At 41.2% G+C, this 12,157-nt stretch overlaps 1 long non-coding RNA gene across 1 annotated transcript; it reads left to right on the plus strand.

Annotated features, from left to right (window-relative positions):
- Positions 1–8,528: 8,528 nt before the first annotated feature.
- LOC129047129 (uncharacterized) lies at positions 8,529–11,500 on the plus strand. Its single transcript, XR_008509109.1, has 5 exons — positions 8,529–8,553; positions 8,650–8,693; positions 8,794–8,959; positions 9,041–10,490; positions 11,069–11,500. It is a non-coding gene; the product is annotated as an uncharacterized LOC129047129 (long non-coding RNA).
- Positions 11,501–12,157: the final 657 nt, after the last annotated feature.

The raw sequence follows: 12,157 nt of genomic DNA on the forward strand, positions 1-12,157 counted from the left end.
AAAAAATAAACGCTTTAAAAATAAAAAAATTAAGAATAAAAATAAATAAAAAATAAAATTTAAAAAATCAAAACCTTTGAAAATAGAAAATTTTAAAAATAAAAATTAAATAAAAAACGAAATTAAAAAATAAATGCTTTAAAAATAGAAAAAATAAATATAAAAATTAAAAAAACCCCAAAATTAAAAAATAAATGCTTTAAAAATACAAAAATTAAAAATAGAAAAATAAATTAAAAACGAAATTAAAAAAATAAATGCTTTAAAAATAGAAAACTTAAAAATAAAAAAATTAAAAATAAAATTAAAAAAATTAAAAGCTTTAAAAATAGAAAAATTAAAAATTAAATAAAAAAAATTTAAAAATCAAATAAATGCTTTTAAAATAGAAAAATTAAAAATAAACATTCAATAAAAAACAAAATTAAAAAATATAATAAATGTTTTAAAAATAAAAGAATTAAATATAAAAATTAAATAAACAATTAATAAAATAAAGTGCTTTTAAAATAGAAAAATTAAAAATAAAAAAAAATTTAAAAAATTTTAAAAAGGCTTTAAAAATAGAAAAATTAAAACTTAAATAAAAAAAAATTAAAAATCAAATAAATGCTTTAAAAATAGAAAAATAAACATTCAATAAAAAACAAAATTAAAAAATATAATAAATCCTTTAAAATAAAAAAATGAATTATAAAAATTAAATAAAAATTAACAAAATAAAAATCTTTAAAAATAGAAAAATGAAAAATTAAAATAAAAAAAAATTAAAAAATAGTTTAAAAAGAGAAAAATTAAAAAAAATTAAAAATAAAATAAAAAAACCCCTTTAATAGTAGAAAAATTAAAAATTAAATATAAATATTTAAAAAAAAATAAGTGTTTTAAAAATAAAAAAAATTAAATAAAATTTAAAAAATAAAAAGGTTTAAAAATAAAAATAAATAAAAAATAAAAAAATACAAAGGCTTAAAAATAGAAAAATAAAAATTAAATAAAAAACAAAATTAAAAAAATAAATGCTTTAAAAAAAGAAAAATTAAATTTAAAAATTATATTTTAAAAAATTTTAAAAATAAAATAAAAAGCTTTAAAAATAGGAAAATAAAAAAAAATTAAAAAAATAAAATAAAAAGCTTAAAAAATAGAAAAATTTAAAAAACTCCAAAATTAATAAAATAAAATTAATTAAAAATACATGAAAAACAAAATAAAAACTCTAAAGTGCTGTAAAGTGCCGTAAAATTTCCATAAAACGTCGTAAAACTGCCGTAAAGCGCGACTGTCGCAAAAGGTGCCGTAAAGCGCGACTGTCGTAAAAGGTGCCGTAAAGCGCGACTGTCGCAAAAGGCGCCGTAAAGCGCGACTGTCGTAAAAGTGTCGTAAAAGGCGCCGTAAAGCGCGACTGTCGTAAAAGGTGCCGTAAAGTGCAACTGTCGTAAAAGGTGCCGTAAAGCGCGACTGTCGTAAAAGGCGCCGTAAAGCGCGACTGTCGCAAAAGGTGCCGTAAAGCGCGACTGTCGTAAAACTGCCGTAAAGCGCGACTGTCGTAAAAGTGTCGTAAAAGGTGCCGTAAAGTGCGACTGTCGCAAAAGTGTCGTGAAAGGCGCCGTAAAGCGCGACTGTCGTAAAAGGTGCGTTTTCTCGACAGTCGCGCTTTACGACACTACCTTTTATGGAACTTTTACGGTACTTTACAGTACTTTACGGATTTTATTTTGTTTTTAAATTATTTTTACTTAATTTTTTTTTAAATTTAAGTTTTATTTAATTTTTTTAAATTTTCCTATTTTTAAAACTTTTTTTAATCTTCTTTTTAGTTTTAATTTTTCTATTTTAAAGCATTTATTTTCTTTTTTAATTTTCCTTTTAATTTAATTTTTAGTTTAAATTTTTATATTTTTAAAGCATTTAAAAAATTTTTCTATTTTTATTTTTTTCTTAATTTTTAGTTTTGAGGGTTTTTTTTAAAGCTTTTTTTCTTATTATTTTTGATTTAAGTTTTATTTTTGATTTATCTATTTTTAAAGGTTTATTTTATTTTTTAATTTTTTTATTTTAATTTTTGTTTTATTTTTTTAAAGCATTTATTTTTTTTAATTTTATTTTTTAGTTTTTAGTTTTCATTTTTTATTCATAAACTATTTATTTTATTTTTTAATTTTATTTTTTATTTCATATTTATTTTTGCTTTATCTATTTTTAAAGCATTTATTTTATTTTTTTAGTTATTATTTATTTTTAGATTTGATTTTTTTATTTTTAAAGCATTTATTTTATTTTTTATTTTATATTTAATTTTTCTTTTTGATTTTTCTATTTTTAAAGCTTTTTATTTTATCTTTTAATTTTATTTTTTATTTCATTTTTTGTTTTAATTTTTTTATTTTTAAATCATTTATTTTTTTAATTTTATTTTTTATTTCATTTTTATTTTTTGCTTTTTTCTATTTTTAAAGCTTTTTTAAAAAAATTTATTATTTATTTAATTTTTAGTTTTGATTTTTTTATTTTTAAAGCTTTTTTAAATTTTTAGTTAATTTTAATTTTTGATCTTTCTATTTTTAAAGCTTTTTAAAATTTTTTTATTTAATTTTTTATTTCATTTTTAGTTTTAATTTTTTATTTTTAAACTATTTATTTTATTTTTTTAATTTTATATTTTCTTTCATTTTTATGTTTTGCTTTTTCTATTTTTAAAGCATTTATTTTATTTCTTTAATTTTCTTTTTTATTTAATTTTTAGTTTTGATTTTTTTATTTTTAAAGCAGTTTTTTTAAATTTAATTTTTATTTTTGATCTTTCTATTTTTAAAGCTTTTTAAATTTTTTTTAATTTTTAGTTTTAATTTTTTTATTTTTAAACATTTGTTTTATTTTTAATTTTATTTTTTATTTCATTTTTATTTTTTGCTTTTTCTATTTTTAAAGCTTTTATTTTATTTTTTTAATTTTCCTTTTTATTTAATTTTTAGTCTCGATTTTTTAATTTTTAAACATTTTTTTATTTTTTATTTTTTATTTAATTTTTATTTTTGATCTTTCTATTTTTAAAGCTCTTTTTATTTTTTATTTAATTTTTAGTTTTAATTTTTTTTATTTTTAAACATTTATTTTATTTTTTAATTTTATTTTTTATTTATTTTTAGTTTTGATTCTTCTATTTTTAAAGCATTTCTTTTATTTTTTTAATTTCTTTTTTATTTCATTTTTAGTTTTAATTTTTCTGTTTTTAAAGCATTTCTTTTATTTTTTAATTTTTTTTTTAATTTTTAGTTTTAATTTTTCTGTTTTTAAAGCTTTTTATTTTTTAAATTTTCTATTTTTTTTATTTTCCCAGTTTTAAAGCATTTATTTTATTTTTTTATTTTATTTTTTATTTAATTTTTATTTGTAATTTTTCTATTTTTAAAGCTTTTTTTTTTATTTTATTTGGTGCTGCCCAGACCAACTCAAGCTGGTGATTGGGGTGGTGTTTGAGGGTCTTGCAGTTACCCTGATTAATAGGTAGAGATGATGTTTGGAGGCCACAGTGTTACAGGTAGGGGTTAAACTGTTTTTTAGGGTCTTTCAGGTGATTTTTCAGGGATTTTTAGGGATATTTTAGGGGTTTTTTTTCAGGAGTTTTTTAGGAATTCTCTGGAAATGTTTAGGATACCTTTAGGGCTTTTTCAATAATTTTTAGGGTGTTTTAATGACTGTTTTACCCGGGCGCCCCAGCCACCCAAGGCACCCCATGCCAGCGCCGCGGCACTCCAGCCCAGGCTCCCGTCAGCGCCGCCCGTGGTCGCTTCCCCTCTCCTGCCGCCGCCGCTGCATGGCGGGCCGAGCCGTGCCTTCCCCACCGCACCCTCCCGCTTCAGAGCTGCTGGATGGCGTGGCTCCGCCGCCTCCTGCAACCACGGACGTCCCGGCGTTCCCTTCCACGGCCGCAGCCGCGGCCCCGTTCCCGTAGCTCCGCCGCCTCCCGCACGCCCCGTCCTGCCCGCCTCCATGATGACTGCCCGCACTGCGGTAGTGACAGAACCCACGCATGCGCAGTTGCTACAACCCCAGCACCAGCGATATCACTCCGCGCCGACTCATGGAACCACAGCGCTGCTTCCGGGATCAGCCGCACGCATGCGCAGTTCTATCTCCACGGCCCCGCCGCCAACCCCCACTGCGTTCACCACAGCTTTGGTACAGCCCGGTCCCGGTTCCGAGCCGCTGCGTGCCGCTGTCCGGCCACAGCCGGCATCCCTGTGCCCTTTCACGCCACTTCTGCCACCACTGTGTTTATACACGGCACCACAGCAGGCAAAAACTGCAGCGCCTTGCATGTATCCCTCCGCGCCTCACAGAAAGGTGGTTCACATGTCCTTTAATATCATATGTGCAAATATTTCCAGTCTGCATTCTGCCTTATCAGAAGGCTAATTAATTGCTTTATTATACTATATTACATTACATCTAAACCCAATCTGCCAAGTACTCAACCCCGCGCACAACTCATGACTGTCACCCAACAGTCCCGACACACGCACACACACTTGGCCCCGACAGGCCAAGGAAACAAAACACCATCACTTTGGGTAAACAACCTCCACGCTGCATTCTACTTCGGCACAAACACAGGCACAGTAAATGAGATAAGAATTGTTTTTCCTTCCTCTGAGGTTCAGAGAATGTGAATCCCAGAAATATTCTTGGGAAGACTTGTGCCTTGCTTTTCTCTGTGAAGAGAAATGCGGTGACAGGTGCACCCTTGCCTCCAGGGCAAAGAATCACGGAATGGTTTGGGTGGGAAGGGACCTTGAGGTTTATCTTTGATTTATCCAACACTTCAACAGGCAAGAGGGGGCTCATCTGCTTCAGAGCTGCTTGCTTTTCTCACACCTTTCACAAGCAAAGCCTGAAGCAAACCCTCCCAAGTTGCCCTATCGACCAGGGGACCCCTCAGCACTCGGCGACGCTGCCGGCAAAACCTCAAACTTTTACTCACACAGGGACGAGGCCGTGCACTCGGTTGTACTTTGAAGAATTGTTTTGGGGGGGGGGGGGGTTGGGTGTTTTTGGGGTTTTTTTAGGACTATTGAGGGTATGAGAAGGACTTTTTAGGGCTAGGGTATTCTTAGGGTTTTTCAGGGAATTTTTAGGTTTTTTTAGGGTCTTTTCATGGCACAACACATGGAGGCTGAGGGGCAGCTTGAGGGGCACTGTGGGGGCTTGAGGGTGACAGAGGCTGGGGGCTGAGGGAGGAAGAGGGAGAGGGGACAGCGGGTGACACACAGAGATGCTGAGGGTGGCAGGGGCAGCTGTAGGGTGACACAGAGAAGCTGGGGGCTGAGGGGCAAAGGAGAGGGGTCAAGGGTGACGCACAGGAGCTGAGGGCTGGGGGGCAGAGGGACCGGTTGAGGGGTAAAGGGAGAGGGCTTGAGGGCTGGACAGTCCAGTGGAGATCAGGGGTACAGGGTACAGCTGTACCACCCCTCACCCCAGCCCTAACCTCAGCCTAAGCAGCCCCCCTAAAAACAGCCTTTTCCCCCAACAGCAGCACAACACAGCAACCCTAACAGCGGGACCAGACAGCAACCCTCACACAGCAGCACAATGACAGAACCCTCAGAGGACAACGGACCCACTGCAAAAAGGTAGGAACGACATCTGTGGGCTAGACAGCAAGAGGTAGAGCTCGGAGACTGAGCATGTTTTTTTGAGTTTTTTTTCCAGGACTTTTACAGGTATTTAGGGGATTTTGGAAGGGACTTTTCTGGGACTACTTAGGGTATTGTTGGGGCTTTTTCAAAGCCATTTTATGAGTCTTTAGCATATTTGGAAGATTACGGTCAGGGTCAGAGGAAACACCCTCTGAAAAGGCAGAGTTTTAGGACTGCAGGGGAATGCTTGAGCAAGGGGCCAGCGGCGGCACAGCGGGTCGGGTCCCACGCTGCCAGTCCGAAGGTTGTAAGCTTTAGACCCAGCTAAGTTGTTGCGGTTAGGGTTAGATGCTCTCAGCTTTGGTCTGGGAGAACTTCCGCACAGAAAACTCACCCCCCGCGTCTCCCGACGCCAGTTCGCAGGAGGTGCTCGGCACTGCCAGGGCAGCCCGAGTTCTCGGCGGGGGCAGCTTTGCTCCCGGAGAAATCCTGCGCCGGCCCTCTTCCCCGTAAAGCCAAACTCACCCCCGCTGCGCCTCGACGTCCGTTCGCAGGAGGCACGTGGCACTCCAAGGGCGGCAAGAGTTCTCGGCGTCGGCAGCCGCGGTCCGTGAGAAATCGTTCTCTGGGGTTTTGGAGGCCGAATCGCAGTTTCGGCCACGGGCACACAGAGAGGAAAGACCGTTAATTTCCTTAGAAAGGAAAGTCTGGCAGTCCATGGTTTAAGGGGCAGACGAAGGGCTGTGTAGGGGAAGGAACTCCTCACAGGACCTTTCTTCACCTCAAGCCCACTCCAAGGTCTAGCAGCCCCCCGTGTGCCCAGCTGCTTTCAGAGGGTTACCCAGGCACACCCGCACAGGGAGCTGCTAGTCCAGAGGGGCTAACAGGGGCATCCCAAGGGTCCCTCCAGGAACTACGGTCGGAGCATCCAGCACGGACTAGGGAGCAGCCGGATCCACCCGGGCACGGAGCAACACTTTGAGAAAATGCCAAGGGAAGAGCCCTTTTGCCAAGGGGCAGCATCTGAGCAGGCCAGGCAGCATGTGGGGTTCCAGGAGAGGGCTTTCAACGTTCCCCTTTTACTGTGCCAGTCCCTCCCAGAGCCCCCAGGCCCTCCACAGCGCTCCCAGAAAGGAGAGGGGTTATTAGGAGAAAAAGGGTTTAGAAAAAAGGGAAAAAGCTTCCTTTTCCTTTATTTTTTGTGTTCAAACTGGGAGGGACTCTGCTTCCCCTGCAATTTTAGTGGTCTCAGTTGAAAGAATCCCTGCCTTTTCTGTGCTGTTCGGGGTATTAATTGACAGGGAGTCCTCATTTTTGATTATTTTCCTGTTTAAGTAGAAGGGGAAAACCTTGACAATGTTTCTTATGGGTTTGAATTAAGGGTAGCCAGCCCCTTTTTGTTGTCCTGAGGCCTAAATTGAGGGAGAAGCCCAGCTATACCCTCCATCTTAAGAGTTTGAACTGAGGGAAAAATCCCTCTTTTTTCATCACTGGAGAGATTTAAAGAGAGAGAAAAACCTCTGGATTCCACTGGAGAGGAAAACCCCTCTTTTCCCAGTACTTAAGGAGAATAAATTAAAGGGCAGAAGCTATTTATTTGCCATTGTATTAGTTTCAGTAGAGGTAGCTGCCCCATTTCCTCTGTTTAAGGAAGCTCTGCTTTTTTCAGCATTTTAAGGGTTTAAAACTACATTTCAGGGCTCTTCTTTCTGTGCCATAGGACCAAGTATCTCAGAGCAGGGTAAGCCGGGCACGCACTTAACCCTTACACTGCCTGGGAAGCTTTTATTTTTCTTATTTTTACTTATAAAGTAGTTAGGCCTAATTAGAGGTCCCAAGGAGACTTAGACAATTTTCTCCACCCAGCTTAGTCACACGTGAAATACTACTTAGTAGCCACTAAGGAATGATTAGGAAAGTTAACAGCAAATCACCCAATTTATCTAGTTATGCTGTCTAAACAGAAACTTTTATTTCTTACCAGTTTTGTACCCTTTTGCTCCAAATAGATGTTGCAAAAAAAAAAGCACTGATATTTTTCTGGAGAGTTTTCTTCTATAACAAGCCCTCTACTCCCCTTGAAATCAAATTAGAAACGCCAAACACCTGCAGTCGCTCTGAGGGTTGTTATACCCCGTGGGATTCGCCCCCTCCCTTTTCCTGGGTGCCATGGGAACGAGAGGCGGGCACCATCAGGGGATATATTAACCCCAGCCTTTGCCCAGGGCCTTCATTCCCCCTCTGGGAGGTGCTGGGATAAGGGCTCTCCTCTCATTTCAGGTAAGAGGCTCTTTCAGCTTACCTCAGCTTGTTTTCAGCAGGTGTTTCTGGGCATCTAAAGCAACAGAGGCTTTGAAGATACTGTGAAGAAAACAGCCTGGAATACAGCGAGTATTTAAGTTCACAATTTTGGGTTTTGTGTTTAGGGGTGGTAAAGTGCATTTGTAATTTCTGATTTTGTTCTGTTTTTTTTTTTTTTAGGAGGAGTGCAGCTTCCAGAGGCTCCAGGTTGTGTCAGCTACAACACTTTTTTCAGCAGATTCATCGTGTCCCAAGAGGCATCTGCCCAGTGTCCAAGATGATGTTTGAGATTGAGGCTTCAGGTGAGTTGAGGATTGTGACTAGGAGAGGGAGGCTGAGCAGGTATCCGGTTAGGAGTTATTGTTGGGGGCATGGGTTTGAAGGCAGCAGGGTGAGAAAGGGTGTTTATTTGAGCCCCCCACCCCAGGCCTTTTAGAAGCCGAGCAGAGGCATTCACACGTCTTACAGCACACAAGGTCACCCACTGCACTCACAGGAATGCCATTTCACTTTGCCTTTCTCTAACCCAGGTGCCACTCATTATAACGGCCACAGCCTTGGAATCAGGATGAAGGTGGAGCTCTTTTTAGGAAGTCAAGGCCGAGTGGGTGAGGTGAGCATTGAGTAGCGTACAGAAGCAGTTGTTATTGCTGATGTCTCAGTTTTTGTGCAGTTGTAAGCATCTCCTCTTGTTTTTGTTGTCTTTTAGCTGGTCCACTTGCCCTCTATCCTGGCCGAGCATATCCGTGCCAGGTGTGTGCAGGCTTAAGGTATTGTTGTGGCATCCTTGTCAGATTTGGGAGGTTGTGTTTTCACAGTATCTCAGCAAATTTTCTGCTTTGTTTCTTTGCAGGTGCTGTCGCTGCCCTAGGCACGCCAAGGAACAGAGGAGGGCAGGTGAGTCGGAGTTTAGGCAGGCTGACCCATAGGTGAGCGTTACACAGCAGCATGCTAAGCGTGTACCTTTTCTTTTCGCCGGTATCTTCCGGGCACCCTCTGGAGTCAAATCAAGATTTGAGGTGAGCCGGGGCAGTGGTGCGGAGGAGTCCCGGGGATTACTGTTTTTGAGGGCAATAGTCAGGTTTTCTGTTTTGTCTTAGGTACCCTGAGGAGGCTCGTAGCCAAAGCTTGGAAACGGCAGCACCGAAGCACACACGGAGAGCATCTCGACGTCCACGTCCGACCGAGGATGGATTTTGTCCGCTCCTCTTCCAAAAGCTAAGTGTCGGGGCCAGTGGCTGGGAGAAGGGTAAAAACCTTTACTCTCACAGGAGGCAATCAGATGTCAGCTTAGGGGACAGGTCTGTAGGGGGGTGGGCTCTCTGGAAGTAAAGGGAGAGGGTTTCCCCTCAGCCTCGCCAGAGCCTTTGCCGGGCAGGGCAGTTCCGACCCATCTCCACATCTTCGCGTACTTTGTGTCGTCCGCCTTCCTCGACTCGACGTCGTCACGGATCTTTCCCCCGAGGAGCTCGCCTTCACGTCCGGAGCTACGGCCACGGTCACCCGGCAGTCGGCTTCTTTCTCTAGGCTCGCCGAGCCTCTCGAGCATCCTCTTAATTGCTGTGGCACTAACTTGTTTTAACGAGTTCCGTTTCATCATCACGTGCTCTCGTCATAGGGCTTCCTTTCCTTTGGCATCATCAGCCTCTGGCTCATCTTGCGTTAGGAATCTCGGGTCCCTACGGGGACAGTGCCAGGCAGTTGCCACTCGTCTCTGTGTTATGTCGTCTGTGTCTATGTTATGTCGTCTGTGTTATGTAGTCTGTGTCCATTGTCTTACGTGTCACAGGCCTTTGTCACGTCTCGATGCTTTATTGGCACTATTCCGTGCCACATTGCCCATATTCTAGTCACGTTCCTTTCCGGATATCCCTTATTCCGGCATCTTTACATTTTTACTCTTTGAGACAGGAATGTCTCAAAGGGACAAGATGTTCTCATCCGTCTTCCTTCTCACTACCGGCTTTGGTAGTGCCTTTTTTTCCACGCCATTCTCTTGGACTTCTGGAGGAAGCGTCTTACACCCTCCTCATGTGACTGCAGAAGTTCTATAGGTTCTATCTTCTCAAAGGGTATAGGGCTCAAGAATTAGTATCTTCCAGAGAGTTACCTCAAGTCCTGGCTTATACTGTATGTGCTTACATTGCTTGTACCTATGCTGGCTTATACTGTATGTACTTAGATTGTGTGTACCTATGTTGGCTTATACTGTATGTACTTACACTCCATGTACACTTGCACTGTATGCGTCGGCTTATATCGCGTGTACTTACGTTGTACCACTTATGGTCGGAGCTGCCCTGCCCTGGCACATAGTCACAGTTAGGTAGAACAGTTATAAAAACTTGACTGTTCATCTGTCTTTTATGGGATTTTGGGTAGAAAATTTATTGGTCCAGAGCGGGGACAAGTCCTAGCTGTCAGCCACTCGTTGACCGCTTCCTGTCGTCTCACAGGTCCCCGAGGCTACCGATTTCCCCAGAATCTACCATTTGACGTCGAGGAGCGGCAGCCAGAAGAAGCGTGGAAGCGCGTTCTTCAGCGTCTCGAGTAAGAGCCACAGGGAACGTTTAAATGGGAGGAGTGCGTGAGCATGTGTCTGTGTCTGCTCATCTCTGAGTGTGTGAGCGCATGCTGACTGGATTTAACCGTGTGACTTTTGCTTTTCAGGTTTTTCAACTCATTTGTAAATTTAGAGTAAAAAATCCCTAGCCTGGTTCCCCACCGCCACCCCCGGCTGGGTTTTTTTTTCTTTTTTTTTTGTCCCCCGGCTGGGTTTTTTTTCCCCGGTCCCGGTCGGTCTGCAAGGCGACGTTCATCGCCAAAGTTTGGGCGCGCACCGTCCAGGGACTGGGTATTTCGTCAGGCAGGAGGATTTTTTGGAGGCTCCTGGGAACCACGTTCCTGAGGACCAAGGATTGCTGGGGTGTAATTTAGCAGTTGTGAGGGGAGGGACGGTGAGTTTGTGTGTCATTTGAAGGGGGTGTTAATGGTAGATGAGTGCTGTTTTTTGTGTGCTTTTGTTGTTTTGGGTGTCCTGTAACAATAAATCCACATGTAATGAAAATAGAAAAAGGTTATAATCTTGTGTTAATGTGTGTGTTGTGTTGTATTGCTCTGTATTGCAGGGTGAGCACAGGGTGAACTCTCTCCTCCTTGCTGTGACACCTGGGCTGGCAGGGATGACACAGTGACCTCTGCCAGCCCATGCTGCCTGTGCCATCACCTGGCACTGACGTGTTTGATGAAAATCCTTTCGCTGGGATTTTTCTCCTGAGAAGCCTCAGAACAGAAATGGAACCAATAACAATCTGCTGGCTGTGGAGTGTGGGCTGGAGATGGTTTAGCAACAGGGGCATCTTGGGTTGGTCGCCTGTGCATTGTTTCTACTTGATGACCAATCATGGTCCAGCGGTGTCGGGGCTGTGATCAGTCCCAGGTTTTTATTATTCATTCCTTTCCAGCTTTCTGATGTCTCCTTGCTCTTTTAGTGTAGTTCTAATATCTCATTTTCTTTTAATATAATAGAGATCATAAAATAATATTTCAGCCTTCTGAAAGGGGGAGTCAAGATTCTCATCTCCTCCCTTGTCCTGGAGGACCCTCAAACACCACCACAATCAGCGGCCGAGCGGGTTCGTGCGAGCCCCTCAGGAACCCTCGGCCGGTCCTGAGTCGGCAGCCCCGGCACGGCCGAGAGCGGGGAGACACTCTCTGTGCCCCGAGGGTACTGAGGGCACCTGGGCTGGGGGGAGACACTCTCTGTGTGCGCCCCGAGGGTGCTGAGGGCACCTGGGCTGGTCGCCTTTGCAGCACAAGAGACACCAGAGACAGCGGTAGATGATAAAGGGCCGACTCTTAGCAGGGGTTAATGCAAGGTTTTATTAGGACCCCAAAGGAGCTCCTGCACCTCAGGGGGCCTCCTGCCGAGAGCCCCGGGAGATGTGCCAAGGTTACATTTGAAGGGAGGTGGAAACCGACAGTAGGTAACATCCTACCAACCATTAAGTGACCCTAAGGGATGGATGCTGGGGGATAGACATATAGGACAGCGTATGGAGCAAGGCTTGGGGGGCTGACCCCTGGCCTCTGGCTAATCACTCGAGGACTTGGACCGAAACTTCTGGATGGAGGGGATGGGAGGCTGAGTGATTGACAGAGAGCCAGGGTGGGGGTTTGGGGATGATCTCATCCCGGGAGAGGGATAACACAGGTAA

This window comes from Molothrus ater, unplaced genomic scaffold (genome assembly GCF_012460135.2).
Source record: "Molothrus ater isolate BHLD 08-10-18 breed brown headed cowbird unplaced genomic scaffold, BPBGC_Mater_1.1 matUn_MA217, whole genome shotgun sequence".
Taxonomy (NCBI): domain Eukaryota; kingdom Metazoa; phylum Chordata; class Aves; order Passeriformes; family Icteridae; genus Molothrus; species Molothrus ater.